At 43.0% G+C, this 15,608-nt stretch overlaps 1 protein-coding gene across 3 annotated transcripts in view; it reads right to left on the bottom strand.

Annotated features, from left to right (window-relative positions):
- The window catches only part of LOC106743273, a 54,437-nt gene that overhangs the window by 38,511 nt on the left and 318 nt on the right, over positions 1 to 15,608 (bottom strand). The window lies entirely within an intron of this gene.

Here is a 15,608-nt window from a genome sequence, read left to right as displayed (position 1 = left end):
ATCTCGACGGTGGTCCATACACAATAAAAAATTTGTTGTACAAATGTTAAAATTTTCTTGCGTTATCGACTTTTTACTAAAATTTCAATGTCAAATTAACACAAAGCTCATATGTTATTATTTTCGTGATGATTTTCATGTGTTAAATTTATGTCAATTTAATAATTTAATATTTTTGTGGAATTTCATTAAAAAATGAACCATTTTGAGTTATTTTTATATAATTATTTTAGGAGATCGACATTTTTTAAAGCTATTTTAACATTTTCAAATAAAGTCGTAAACTTGGACATATGAAATAGTCAAGTTGATTAAAACCAAATGTTCTATTACGAATAATTTAAAGTAATTTCATTTCAATGTTAATATAACATGAGAATTGTAAACAGCACTGCGCAGTCAGTAGTCACGGTAGCAATAGAAAGAACATAAAATCGAGACAATATATAACATGGTGAAAAATGTGTTCTTCATGAATTAAAATATTAAAATGTAACATTTATTTATTTTAACATATTATTTACATTTAATTTACAGTTAATTATTACAGTTAATTAATTTAATTTACAGTTAATTATAATTAACATGTTTAGTGTGTTAAGAAGTAACACACAAGGAACGTGTTATTTTAAAACACGAAATCTAAAATGGACTTTCTGGAATATACGAAAAATGTTTAAACTGACGATTTATTTTTTAATGTGTATAGTCCACGGCAAGGCGGATAGTTCCTAGAGTCATTATTATTTTTAAGACGCCGACACGTTTGCACCCGATCCGGACGAGTTCACAGCGACCTTGGGTTGCGGGATTGCCTGAAGGTAAATCTTTCGCTCCCCGAAGGCGGGTGATGCCGACCGAGGCGTAATTATGACACTCACACGGCCTATCGTAACCGCGAGTGTTACAATTGCGGAATCCCGGCGTGGTTCTGCGACGAGCAAGTACAAAGCTTTGTTGAAACTTTTCGCTATCGCGCCCCGGTTCGCGATGTTTCGCATCGACCACGAAGGATACCGATCCGGCCGAGAGAAGTGCATCCCTTGCCTCCACGTTTTATCGGAAGCAAGATGCACGACGTCGTCACCCGACGACGAGGGCTTCGACGATCGGTGAAGACGTGTTGGCCAAAAGATCTCGGTGTACAGTAAACAAAAAAATCGTTGTTTTTTTCGAACGTTTTGTCCTCCTCTGTCCCCCCTCTCCCCCTCGTCTTTCTACTATATTATAAATATATTTCTGTCATTCTGACCGTTTTTTAGCGAATTGTGTGAGTGCGTGTGCGAGAGAGAGTGTCGAGTTATGTAAATAATTATAATTATGTCGTATAAACAAGTAGGTGTGGCGTCGCTTTGCTGAAGATCCCCGGGTCCCGGTGGGGCCTCACGAGGATGTTACTCATATATCGGCGGAAAAGCCCCCGACTTTTTCCAACGAACGCGTACAGCTCCGAGCAAGTTGCGGCCACGCGTGCGGCCTGACACGCGTCCAATCGCGGACCGTTTTCTTTTTATATACACACCGCGACAACGGCAAATTTCATTCACGTTCCCGTCACCCCGGTTAATAACGCGCGATCGCGGAACAAATACTGAGCGTTTTTTTTTTTTCTGGACGGGTGAATGTTGCGTGCGCAATGGGCCAAGAAAGACGCCCGGTTTACGTAGCTTTTCTAATAACTTATGGTATTAATAGTTGTACTTCAACGCGTCGGGAGATGCGCGCGCATGGTTGTTACGCCGGAGACGGACGACGTTTTCGTTCTGCTTTTTGCGTTTTAAATGTGTACCTCCTTCACTCCGTGCGATATAAAATCGAAAGAAACGTGATTAAAAGGAAAGTCGACAATTATCCTCGGGAGATATGATTTCTCCCGACCGGTGCTCGCCCGAGGCAGTGAGTTTCATCGGTTTCCGTACAGACCCGCGCTCCTGACCCGCTCCTATTAATTATGTCACGACGACGGAGAAGGTCAGTGTTACAACACACGTATAGACGTATCCCCGACGTTTAACCTTTTCGTGACGAATAGTTGCTATAGTGACCGTTCGCAAGACTTCCGTGTGTAAGAATTGTTGCACACTAGTCTATTGTTGCTAATGACGAAAGCAATATCGAAATGAAATTATGGCCTGAAGAGCTCCGTTCTGTCTCTGCGTGAGCTCTGTCCGCCGTAATAATGCACGCTCGCGTCTCGTTCTCCCGTACAATGGTAGCGCAGTGGCGGCCAACTCCGCCGTCGCGAAAGGGTTGAACACAGTTCCAGTTAAATATAGCGGTTGAGACCGACGTGACTTCGATAAGTTCAGATCTCCGTGGTTAGTCCGCGCGACCGCGGAAACGCGACAGTCGACGTGAATCTCGTCTTTCTTCCTTTCTTTGTTTTCGATTCGCAACCTCGAGAGAATTGTACTCATCGAGCTTCCGTCGGTTTTTCAATCCCTCACTGTATAGCGATCGTCAAAATCCGGGAACACGCTTGAAACGCATCTAATCGTTGTCGGAGTAACACCCAATTCCACGTTTTTCCCTCGGCTTCGAGTCAAGTGCACTGTAGCTACATTTTGTAAAATAATATACGATACACGATCGACTTGCGCACCGTCCCTGAACTTTATGTGATTGTAAAGGAAAAGAAATCACACGTACACATACACACAAGTAAGAAAAAAACACACACACACACACACATATAAACTTTGCAATTTTTATAAAGCGATCATTAGGAAGTAAGGGAAAGCTCCTCGAGAAATCGATTCTTTTGTAATTCGTCCCTCTCGTGTCGAAGCTGTCCTCTATCCTCCCATTCTCGCCGTTTCTCCCGATCGCCCCGATCACGTTTTTCCCCCGACGATCTCTTCCCCTTGTTTCTCCTTATCTATCCCGTCTATATCCCGCGCCTCAAACTTTGTTTGTCAATGTACCGATAATTAAAAACTAATGGAATTATGTATCTTCCCAATATATGGATGAGGACGGCAGAAAAATGCATACTTATATGTATAATGTGTACTTCCTAGGTAGGCAACATAGATAGAAGAATATTTATTCCATGAAATAAATGGGTTTTTCGATGAAACACAGAGTAAGATTTCATTTCTCCCTTTTTGTATGTCTTATTGACATCTTTGATCGAGCTACGAGGAAAAACGAAGAAGAATCCGCCCGGGAACGTGAGCCAACTCCTCGAAAACGAAAAAAAGAAACATTAATTTGAACTCTTAATTACGCCAGAGAGCGGATAATTTCACGATGATTTGCAGGCATTTACTTTGTGTAAATATATGCTAACATAAATAAATAAGCGTAATTACGGGATAAGCGCTTCTTTCGTCGTTTTGCCACGTCACGGCGCTCTGGATTTATTTTAAAGAAAGAGGCGCACGATAAATTCGGCAATATGCGTCTCATGCCGCGAGCAATCTGCATTTTATTAAATTATTACGTACGATGATACGTAGTTCTCCCTGTTTAATCAATATGATTCATAGTGACGTCGGACGATAAACTTTCGGGGCACAAAACTCGATTGTTGCCTCGCGATTTCTCTTCGTCCGCCAATGAAAACTGGCCACGGTGTCACGGATTCCTGGACCTCGCGACGGAAAAAAAATATTTTTCACAACGTGCGCGTCCGCGTGCACCATCGGTCCGTATCAAATTACTTTTCCAAATCGTCAGTACAAAGTCTTTCCTTACAACAACCGAAAAGTCTCGACAACGATATCTTCGGCGAGGAAATGTAAACAGACGATTGTAGTTTCTTCCTTATTTACGCCATTGGATATTGTCAATAATATTCCGCATCGGTAACGTGCATCCAACGTGCAGTTTTAATTAATACATTAATATATTTTTACGCAAAATTTCGACTTTTGCTCATAATGAAGTTAAATAAATAAATAAATAAATTTTATAGCACAACGTAGACACGAATGTCTTTTATATTCGATTAATACGCAAACATGTAGAGATGTGCGAATTAAATATCTCCTTGATCGAACCGAATCAAATGTTTGATAATATGTTCAAATCAAATCGAATCTCTTTAATTCGAATGTGAGTCGAATGCGAATCAGATTTTCCGAGATTTACATAACATGCTGCAATCTGAATATGATAAGTACTTTTAATGATATTAAAAACCTTTCTTCAAATAACTAAAAATATTAGTTACTGCATAGTTTTGAGAAAATCGCCACGAGGAAAATGGCGTGCTAAGTGCTAGAAAATTTATAATAGATATCAGTCAGAAATGTGCAGAGCTTAAGCAAATTCTTTTTTGCTGTCACTGTATTGATAAACAATTTCCTGTACTAGCAAAATTAGTTTTCTCCGTGCTACGATTTGAAATTATCGGAACGATTTGAATTCGAACGATTCGCACGCGTCTACATATATGTATGTAAACCAACGAACGACGATAAGCATATTTCAATTTCTTAAATAAGTCACACGCAAGGTAGCACGCACGCACCTTCGATAATACTGAAAAGCTGGATAATTCGATGCTATATACGGAACGTAATCTTTCCTCGGGTCTCGGTCCGATTCCTGAAAATGTTAATCCGGGTTTAATGATTCGCACCATTAGTGTCATGAACCAGAAAAGAATTCGGCACGATACTCGATATCAGCTCAATTATCACTCAATTATCATTGCTTATTAACGACGACAAGTACATGCAATCCAGCGGAACGTTGTAGAATTTAGACGTCATCTTGCACCAGATTGTAACAAATGTATACATGATCCGGTGATTTTCGATGCAACACTGCTCGGTTTTGTTATTAGATTTCGATATCGTAGTCAGCCGAAACCGAGAATCATCGGGGACCGTTCGGGACATGTTAAATGTGTTAAATTTAACACAAGATTGTTTACTGTGTATTGAATGCACGACTGTATTTTTGTCACGCTTGATTTGTACGGCACACGATCCGCTCAGAAGTGCTACACGTGCACCGTTATATTTTGCGCGGTGGCAATAAATTCAAGAGCGACGCTTTGAAAACATGTTTACCGAAGCCCCACGTTTACGGATATATTTATCGTTTTCTCGACAGTCCAATTCAATTGCATCAGGCCGATTGCAACTTTGGTAACACCGTTGCTATATATGGAGCCTTCCTTCCTTTTTTCACGCCGTACTCGATCTCGAATGTCGACAATAATTGTGCCACGGTTTTTATGTCACTTGCGATAGCTGCAACTGCGATAATGTAATTGCGAGCGTGCGAGCAACTGCAGGGAAGGGATATCTTATTTGTCACCGTTCAGATCGAAAGGGTGACAAAGGAAAGATTTATTTACGCGATCGGCGCCACTGTATCGATAGCAGGATGCGTCTCACGTCGGGATCTCGTGCGCGACGGTCAAACGAAATGAACTCGCCGTAAATTCATCTACTTCCGCGGTGGAAGTGCACGCGCGATTCGTCTCTCCGAGAGTTAACTGCGAAATGTTGCTCCAACGAAAAGTCGCATCAATTTGCACGGTAAAAAATTTCATGTTACATTTAACACGTTTCACATGTCCGGACGGTCCATCCAAATTTTTATATCGATTTAACGCGAAGTGAATATGTTAAGAAGAATAACAAATAGTGTTTCAATAATTAATAGAACAAATGTAATATTTTGTAGAAAAAGTTTATGTAAAAATAACATATTTAAAATGTTATATGTAGCTAAAAGGAAGTGTTATTTGCACATTTTTCTTCGGTTACACGAATATGCTGCGCACATGTGATATTAGTATCCTGCGTTTCACGATGTAGCAGGTCTGGTGCTAAGTTAAGACACGTAACATGTTGCCGTTGTCTGCAGGAAGCATAATTCTCATTATTTTATGAAATAACGCTGGATTCTCTCTTATTATTCGTGCACTTCACTTCGTAACTTTATCTTACACTTCACATGTGTAGTACGATTTAACACAGTAACGTCGCTTTTAGCAGCAAACGGAGAGATAGCGACATCTCTATGTGATATTTAATATATAAAACATTATTATTTAACAGATAGCAGCTGTTCTTTTTTTACCGAGAAAAACTCTAAAACTACGTAATCTTTATGTTAAACGTATATTTGTATATAAATTGATTTAATCACAAAAGAATGTTGAACATCAACTCTACATAAAATCTTCAAATAACTCAATCATAATATTACTCAAATTGAAAAACACTTTGTTCTTGTGCCGGTCCTTGTTAAAAATTGTGTTAAACGTGTTGAATTCTCAACATAGCCGTGTGTGTTAACGTAACATGAGTTTTGTGTTGAGAATTCAACATAAAACTTTTAACGAAGACCGATTTTAACCCGAGAACAAAATATCTTTTACCGTGTGATTTTTACGAAATTCATTTATCCGACAAATTGCTTCGCGCATTCCGCACGCGTTCTTCTCAATCTAATTAGTTTAACGCGGTGAAATTCAAACTCAACGCAAGGCATTGTGTTCGGAATGTATGTTCGACTTATTGTTGCTCTAAGTCGCTTTTAGCGTCACAGTATGTCAGTGACACGGCCAGAGCCGCACTGCCCGAAGACGTGTGACGATAATTCGTGCATATAATGCGATAGTAGATGCAAGTCAGCCGGTTGAATTGACGGCAGTCAACTGTGTCGCCAGACGTGCCAATTCTCGTTTTATTGTTTTTCTTCGGCAACGCCTCGGGCACTCGTCCTTGCCGACGGTCGGGTTAGTGCTCCCCTTTCGCCGAAACAGAAATGCGAAAATCGACATTAACCCGAAAACATCGCGGAATTTATCGCTTACCGAAATAGTCAGCGTCGCGCGCTAAAAATAATCGGGACGGAATTACGAAAGATTGAGTGCCGACTTTTGATCGTGACCGAACGCGCCGATCAGCTGCGAGAGACGCGGATCCTTCTGATAAACGCGTCGCGGATTACAAGTGTTCATAAGCAAGCTTCGATGTTCGACGGATAATCGCCACGGAGAAGAAAATCTATGGAAATCTATTGTTGTTTGCTCCTGTTGTTGTTAAAAAGCAAAAAAATCCATCGGGGACATATTAAAATCAAGTGATGCACAAAAATGTTATATTAATAATAATATAAATTACACGAAAAAAATTCGTTTAAAATTAGTTTTAAATCAATGGTAGATACTCTCATACATAAACAAGAATATTTTAATTTTCTTAGCAGATCTTCAATCCTCGTTCGACCGAATTTGAATTGACATAAATATAACTTGCGCTTAATTCAAAATTAAAAATCACCGAAAAATATGATAATATTCTCGCTTATGTATGAGAATATATATCATTGATTTAAGACAATTTTTTTCTGCGTGTACATCTTTGCGCACCTCCTCGTTTTATCCTGATCGCGTCACGTACGTAGGTTCAGCCGCATCCAGGCTTCGTTTCTCCACAGAGATACTCGCGTCAGTTTGCGTCGCTTTGAACATCCGCGGCGATTTTTCTCGCGTTTCGCGTAAACAGGTAAACCACCGAAGAAACGTTCGCGGCCCGCGGTGCGAAGTCGTTCCCATAATGAGAGTAGGTCGTGTTTCCATTACGGGAACGAGTCATTCATTAATCCCGAGGTCACGTTTTGCCTGCCATCGGTGGCAATGAGCCCTCGATGTGGCACTGGCCCCCTGGGCCAATCTACCTAAACTCGCCGGCCGCGCCGACCAGACTATGCCTTAATAACCTTGCACTCTGCGAGGCGCGCGATGTATTGGCCGGCTCATCGGATCGGCATTTAAATTGGTAGTTTGAAACATTCCCGCCTAACTTTCCTCCTTCCACTTAAAAAAAAGTGCAAGATACGAGACTCGGAGCGGCTGTTCTGCAGACGTCTATGCAGATATACTAAATTGAGCATCTCGCGAATTGATGGATCTATCGGTGTACACGGCTGGACGGGGAAAAAATCAAAGCGATCGTCAAATCATTCGGGTAAAGACGTTGACTTGACCGTGCTCGACGTTGTCTTTGAGGCGAATTCGTGATTTGGAAAATAAGGCAAAGGTAATAAAATAAAGATGAAAAATTTTTTAATTTACAAAATTCAAACCTACGTAAGAATGCGAAATTAAATTTCAGACCAAAATTGAATTAAATTTTAAAACGAGAAAAATTTTAATTTATAAAAATTAACTCTCGACTATTCGTCCACGGAACTTCTGCCGAAAAAAATCCCGAAATAACGACATATTCGATATCGTGTGTCGCGATACTTTCGAATTTACTCGAAGCTCGTAAACTGCGTAACATATGTGCCAATGATATTAACGGTGATCGAAAAATTCGCGAAAAATCTCGCGTAAATGCGTCCGGTGGCCGGTAAATGCTTCTTCTACAAGTCGTTCGCCATCGAAAGGAGTGAAAACGGATATAGGCCGACGTTGGGGCGTGTTTCTTATGTATGCACACACATACGGGGCCGTTAAGCGAGGTGCGCGCACTCGAGCCGGGGATATAGGAATAATAATATTACTCGAAGCACGGGCTTTGACATAATTGTCATGGTGGTGCCGGTGGTAGTTTCTAGCTGCGTTTTACGATCCATTCAACGATCCGGCTTAGAGCGCCCGAGTACGGCCATTACCCGGATTTGCATTTTACGAGTGAGCAGGCAGAGGCGAACGATAGATCAGAGAGAAGGAGAGGAAGCCCAGAAATAAAGAGAATCGGACGGAGACGGCGCGAGCGATGGACGGGCGGGTAGGCGTGCGTGCGTGCGCGTGTGCTGTTTATGTATTCATATACTTTCCGATGGTATAATCTAATTTCTTCGTCAACTACCATTGGTCCGGGCCGATTACCTGCCACCGTAACATTAATTAACACTGCATTTCGCTTACGTAAGTATCTTTTTTCGCCATCTCGTCGCCCTTCGACGTCGTCGAGAGATTCATTTTTCAAGACCTTCCAGAACTATATTTTGTTTTCGCCCCTCTACTCAATTTTGTGCAATTACCTTCGCTGAATAATTAGTTTTTCCGTTTACCAATTAAACGTAATACTGTATAGGTACGCTCTGTGCGCCATCGAGATAGTAATCAACGATTATGAAATTAATAATGAGATAAAAGACCTAATATTAAAATCTCTTTCTTAAGAGCTTAGAATTTTGACAATGGAAGCTGGATGCCGCGAAAATTTTCCAAGGACGTGTGTGTTCTTTAAATAAAATAGATGCGTCTATTTTATTTAAAGAACGTACGTTTGCGATTTACTCGTTGTAAAATAGACGCCGAGACACTTTACTTTCTCAATCGCATTGAAATCTCGTATTTAATTTATTATCTTATGATACGAAATTAATTCACTTTTCAATTCTTAACGGGATACCAAAGTCAGTGATGAACATAACATGCGTCAATAACGTAGATTCTAAAAATGTTATGTTACATAAACACTAATACGATCGCGCTACTCTTTCGAGGTATCAGTGGCATTGCTAAAATGACTTTCCCGCTATGTTCTTTGCGCCTTCGTGACTTGAAATGATTAGCGCAAATAAGGAAAGTGATGACGATCGGAATAACGGTTACAGTACTTGCAAGTGTCTCACGACTCGTCCCTTCGTTCGACAATGCGCGGATGAAGTGGAACGTCTTTCACTTAGGGGACGTCAACCTGCCGGCATTTTTTTCTATGCGAAAGGGTCGAAACGACGAAGAATCTAAAGAGGAGGTTGAGTACGAATCGCGAGGGTGGATGCTCCTTCTTCTTGAGCATCGAGCCGAGTGCATATGACGATGCATCCAGATGACTCTTCACGCGCGCGCGTACGAATTACGAAAGAAACTTGCATTTCTTTGAAAAAATACAGCCGTTCGTGAGCCAACACAGTAGAAAGTTTTGTACTAAAAACAGTCCGCTGAAATTTTATATTACTTTAACGAGGTAAATATATGAAAAAGTAACATGGTAACAAGGTGAACGCGTTAATTTAACATTAAACTTGTGTACTTTCTCACACATTCCCCATGTTAAACGCAAAAATTTCAGTTCACCGTTTTTAACACAAAACGTTTTTTACGTAGCTTCGGGGAGGTTTAATGAATCTTTACCTCTTCGCCGATGACACTTCTGAGATTAGCATCGTTCCAACGTATCATTTGTCAACGTTTACATGTAAATGTCAACAAAATACAGATTCAAATGTAAATTTGAATGTTGACAAGTAACTTAATGTAAAAACGTGACATTTGTCTCATCCTATTTTGAGAAGCCGAGAACGACGAACCGGCGGATTCCTAATTACGCGAAACGACCGATTGTAATTTGTTGTTACGGCTGCGACCGGATAATGACGGATTGCGAAAGCGAGAAAGAGCCCGGGAGGGACGCGATTCGCGTTAGAAAGAAGCTCGCAGACAGGAACGGGAGGAGGGAATGTACGTAGCGACAGCGAAGGCGATGTACTTGAATTAACTTGGGGTGTATTTCTAGCACTCTAGGTTTAGCTCCGGAACACTCGCGGTATGTTATATGCTGGCGAAGACTCCGCGCGATTCCGAGTCCCCACTTCGCGGCCTCATCGCGCTATTGCGCTTCGGCCGCGCGATGAAACACGTTCTCTTATCGATCGATCCCGTTAATTATTATCACGCATAATTTCTACGTCATATTTTCTCTCTCCTTCTCTTTCCGAGCTGCTGTCGCCTACTTCCTGCCTGCCGATAAGATATCTCAGGCGGGAAACATTTTCACGAAGGTTACGCGGAAATACTTTAACCCTTGACCGCCGAAATTCTGCCTTATGTTTACGCGTTACACGAATGGCACTTTAACCGCGAAAGCTGTCAAGGCCTGGTGAATTTACACTACGGTTTTGAGGTGCACGGTGCACACGAATAATTGACAATTAACGCAGCAGTGAACACCGACGAAGTCGGCGAGCAACTTGTGAATGAACGTGCCGGATATTTTCCACGAAGCTGATATTTATAGACTCTTAGACACGCGGTTTCACGCTTGCACGCTCACGAGAGATACGCGGATTTGCCTCATTAAATTGCTCTCAGCTGATCATTATTATCGACAGCGTAGATTTACGTGGACGTAAATTCGTATAAATATACGTAAATATTAATTTCACCGAATAAATGAATGACTGAGAGATCGCGAGTGTAATTAATTGGACGTCATTAATCTGCGATCGGACTTCAGGAGCTCGCAGACGGCCGGGAACGATGAGATAAGGGGAGTGTGCCGGTTCCGCGCCTTCGAAGGCGCAAGAGGAACGGCGCGATATCGGAATCCCACCTGTTTCCGAACGTTGGCCCTTATCGATCGTAAATACAGGTGTGTTCTTAGGTGAGCAAGTGGAACGGTGAGATTAGAGGCGAACGGTGCGCGCGATAAGGAGAGCACGCGTGTGCGTACGAGAGGAACGCGGCTCGTTCGACGAAAGAGTGGCAGAGGACACGCTATGTGAACAAGTCATGTCCTCCGGTGAGCATTCAGGTTTCGGTCGTTTGGGTGGCTGCCTGCCCGTGTTACCCGATGCCCCCTTCACCTTCACTGCACATATAAGGGCTGCGAGTCCCCGCTCGCACGCACTAGCGAAAAAAATGCATACGCGTACGATAACGGGGGTGCGTGCCTGAGGGCTATCCTTATGGGGCTTAGGGAGGCCATACAATACTTTAGTAACCCCGTAATACCTCCCCTTTCGCACAGGCAGGTAGGCAGGCAGGTAGGCAGGCAATCAGGCAGCCAGGCAGGCAGGTAGGTAGCTTTCGAGTATAAAGTAGCCAGCCGCTGCCTGCTTCTTTCTTTCTCTCCCTCCCTGCCTCCTCCCTCTCGCTCTCAATGCATCGGGATTAAAGGGTTAGGCGAGGGACCGCGTCGAAAGGGACGGCGGTATCTCTAGTTTGTGTGTCAATTTATCGAGTGATGTGTCGGTACACGGGTGAGGACGGCTTCTCGTTGCGACGAGGAATTCGGTTACCTCGGCGTCACCCGGAAATGTCCCGCTTTCGTGAAGGATCGCGTCTAAATCGCGGCGCAGCGACAAACGCGCGGAAACGCGCGGATGGTGGTCAATGACACCTCTTCGCGCACCGGTCGCGTTTCTTCGCGACGCACGTCGCAATATGAAACGGGAAGCTAACGAGTAGGGAAATTTGTCGTGAGATAATTTCTCAAGATCTGAGGAATTGGAGGAACTGACCTTCTTTGACGAAACTTCTCACTCGTGCCACAGAGATAATAAACCGCACAAGCTTATACGGCCGATAAGTTCAGAAGCCGCGTCAAAGATACCGTGGCCCGTGCATACTCGAAGCTCCGGCGAAATTATCATGGATTTATTATCGCGTAAAGATTCCGGCTCCAATGAATAAGCCACGATCGGATAACGACGGCGCATAATTACCGGTAATTTCAACGCGAAGGGGTTTAGAGCCCACGGAATCAAGGGCTCCGGAACACTCGCGAGGCAAGACGGCCGGGAGGAAGTGGCGAGTGGCGAAGAGGTAGAAGGGGATGAATGAATGCCCCGAGACGGACCTTCTCGGCTTGCCCGAATCATATGCTCGCTGTGCTCGCTGTCGACAATTAAAACAACAGCTCGAAGCGACGGTGTGGCTTTCGTGCCGTGAGTGGAATTCCATTTTCCCAGCCCGTACGGTGACGGCGGCTGCACAAAAGTGGGGTGCATAAATCGTGCGGGTGCCGAATATTCGGTTGCCGCCGCGTCGTCGACTTCTCCACAGTGTTGAAGAGAGAGAGAGAGAGGGAGAAAGAGAGAGAGAGGGAAAGTCAACTGCAACTCTCCGGGTGCAGTCGAGCCGAGACACACGTATACACACGCGACACACGTACGCACACATACGCACGTACACACCACCGCCCTCCTATTTATACCGCGAAATTCCCGGAAGGAGAAGGCAGATAGCATCGAACCACCGACATGTACGAAAGGAGGACCTACCTATAATTTTCCCCCGATTCGTGGCTGTCGACCACCGGCCACCGGCTGCACGCACATCCGCATTCAATCAAGCCGCGCACCGCGAACACCTCGCTCCTTCTCTTTCTTTATTTCCCCCTCTTTCTCTCCTTCTCTCTTTCCTTCTCTTTCATCCTCCTCTCTATCCCTCCCTCCGTCAGCCCCCTAAGTCTCCCTCTGCGCGCGCTCGCGAGTTTCATGACTCTCTATTCTCTTTCCTATCTTTTTCTTCTCGTCCGCGCGCGACCGGAATGCACGCAGCGTGCTTTAGATCTTTGTTTTTCGTTCGCTCGCCCATCAGAGAGCCGAGTTCTCGCATTGGGGGTGGCGGGTAGAAAGAGGTAAGAATGTTGTGATACCATAAAAGTATCTATACTAATACTGAAACGAGTATCTAATCAAAAGTATCGATATTATTAGTGATATCAGACGCGTAACGCGGACGCATGTCCGTGAGTTCCCTCGCGCGCGCGCGCGCGCGTTCGAAGATTCAGTAGAAAAAGCCGGCATGTAGTCGTGCGAGATTGCGTGCAATCGTGTGGCAGTTGCTAATTCGCAGCGGGTAAAACAATGCGTCGGCGTGAGCATTTTCGGTGATCAAAGATACAAGCGAGTTTTGGCTGTTATCCTCGCAAAAGATGCCGAGGCTGCTCACGGTGTTTCTGAAAATAGTTAATTGCGCGCAGTTGCACGCAACCGTGAATTGCACGTCGTTTTTCTCCGTAATTTTTGGCAGAAGCGGGGAAAAAGGAGAAGAAAAGGGCCCCTCAAAACTCGCAGATAATTTCCTCGGCGTTTAGTCGCACGACTGAGTAATGCCGTGTGTGTACTCTAAATATGCATTATGGATGATAAAATTGATGCTTTTTTTCCGACGCAGGAGAGGCCGGGGTTAGTTTGCGGAAGGAATAAATTAGCTAATTGATTATTTCTGTTATTTTACGGAACAGATTACAGAATCGAGCAGGCACAGATTTCAAACATGTCAAAGATGATTATGAAATCCCTATTTGTTCGATTCTGTAATATGATAGAAAATAACAAAAATAATTAATTAGCCAACTTATCCATTTAGTCAACTAATACGAGCTCCTCTTATACGATGCATTTAAATTACCGAAAATAGAATAGAAAAGTCCAATCCAATTTAACGTGCATAAACCTAGCATAAATTCTGAATAAGAATTCGTGTGATTGTGTACGAATTTATGTGAACTTGATATCCTTCAAGTTTTCGATAAGTCTTTCTAGGAGGTGGAATAAAATAAGGAGGTAGGAAAAATACGCATGAAACTATCCAGCGTCATCGAAACCAATTTCCAAGTCAAAAGATCTAAAAGAACCGGCATATAATTCGTGATCGTGAGGCTAATAAAATGCAGTCCACAATTTCGCGCATTGTTAGCGATGAATTTTCATTTTCATTCATATCTCTGCGCGCGAGAATGCGTAGTCATCGGCTTCATTAACTCGGGTATAGTCACCTGGGGTCATTTAAACTCCAATTAAAAGTCGCTATTATTAACAAAATATAACATATTATCGATTGCTCGAAGATCTATTATTATTTAGGAATATTATAAATACAGATTTATTCGCTACTTTTTGAACAAATGAGGAAAAACCCCCGAAAAAATATTTAAGAAACGGAATAAACGCATTAAGTGTTCGTGATCGTTAACGTAAAAAAAAAAATATGGTGACTATTCCCGGGTTAAGCTCCTCTATCATTTACGAAGCGGTCTGGCGCGAGACGACGCGAAAACGCTAAGGCCGCGGGAATTCTGGGAAGATAATATTTGCCCCGATGGCAATCAACCGTCCAGACGGCGGCCAGACAAGACAATGATAGATCAATCTTAGTCTCGCACGCTCGGATGCACGTCACGTCAACCCGTTCACCCGCTTCGCGACCTCACGATCGTGTTTGCCGTCGGGCAAAGGCTTAGGGAAGAGTCACCGACGACCGTGACCAATTAACAAAAGCACAGCCGCCGTTTTCGACAGTGAGGTAAGCGCGTCTTCCTCCGTTCGTCCGTCAGTCAGTCAGTCACCCCCGACCGATGGTTTGGTCGTGAGGTCAACGGTAACGGGAGGCAGACGATGCTGTGTAAACACAGGAAGTGGCCGATGGATGATGATAATGATGATGATGACTTGGTCATCGGAGGCTTTCTCATCGGCGACGCGCCATCGTCGCGGTAAAAAATGCCGACGGGGTCGAGAAGCTCGACGAGCAATAAAGAGGAGACTCTCTTCCTCGCAAATATATTGCTCGAAATATTTTCGGGATTATTTTTTCTCGGAGATTCTCGTGGTATTAAACAGACGCCACGGAATGAGTAAGAGAATTAAAATAACATGTTTACGAAAGTATGTCTACCAAAAGCCAAAGTTTTTATATTGGGTTAGGGTACGTTTCTCAAAAGGTAACGCCGTGATTATTCGAACGGCATAATTAAATTTATCGTTGTTTGAAGGGCTGTATTATAAAAAAAAGAGTTACATAGAAATCCTTATTTCGTCTGAAAAACGTTTAACGGCACAAAGGCATTCTTTTACAAATCATCATGTTGTTTCGCAATCAAAGCTTTTCAAACGAATTCGCAAATACAGTTTTATTTTAAACATTCGTTAAAGTAACGATAATCATAAAT

Source organism: Dinoponera quadriceps, unplaced genomic scaffold, assembly GCF_001313825.1.
Source record: "Dinoponera quadriceps isolate SergipeBrazil2010 unplaced genomic scaffold, ASM131382v1 scaffold616, whole genome shotgun sequence".
Lineage (NCBI taxonomy): Eukaryota > Metazoa > Arthropoda > Insecta > Hymenoptera > Formicidae > Dinoponera > Dinoponera quadriceps.
This window is presented reverse-complemented; position numbering and strand designations above follow the sequence as displayed.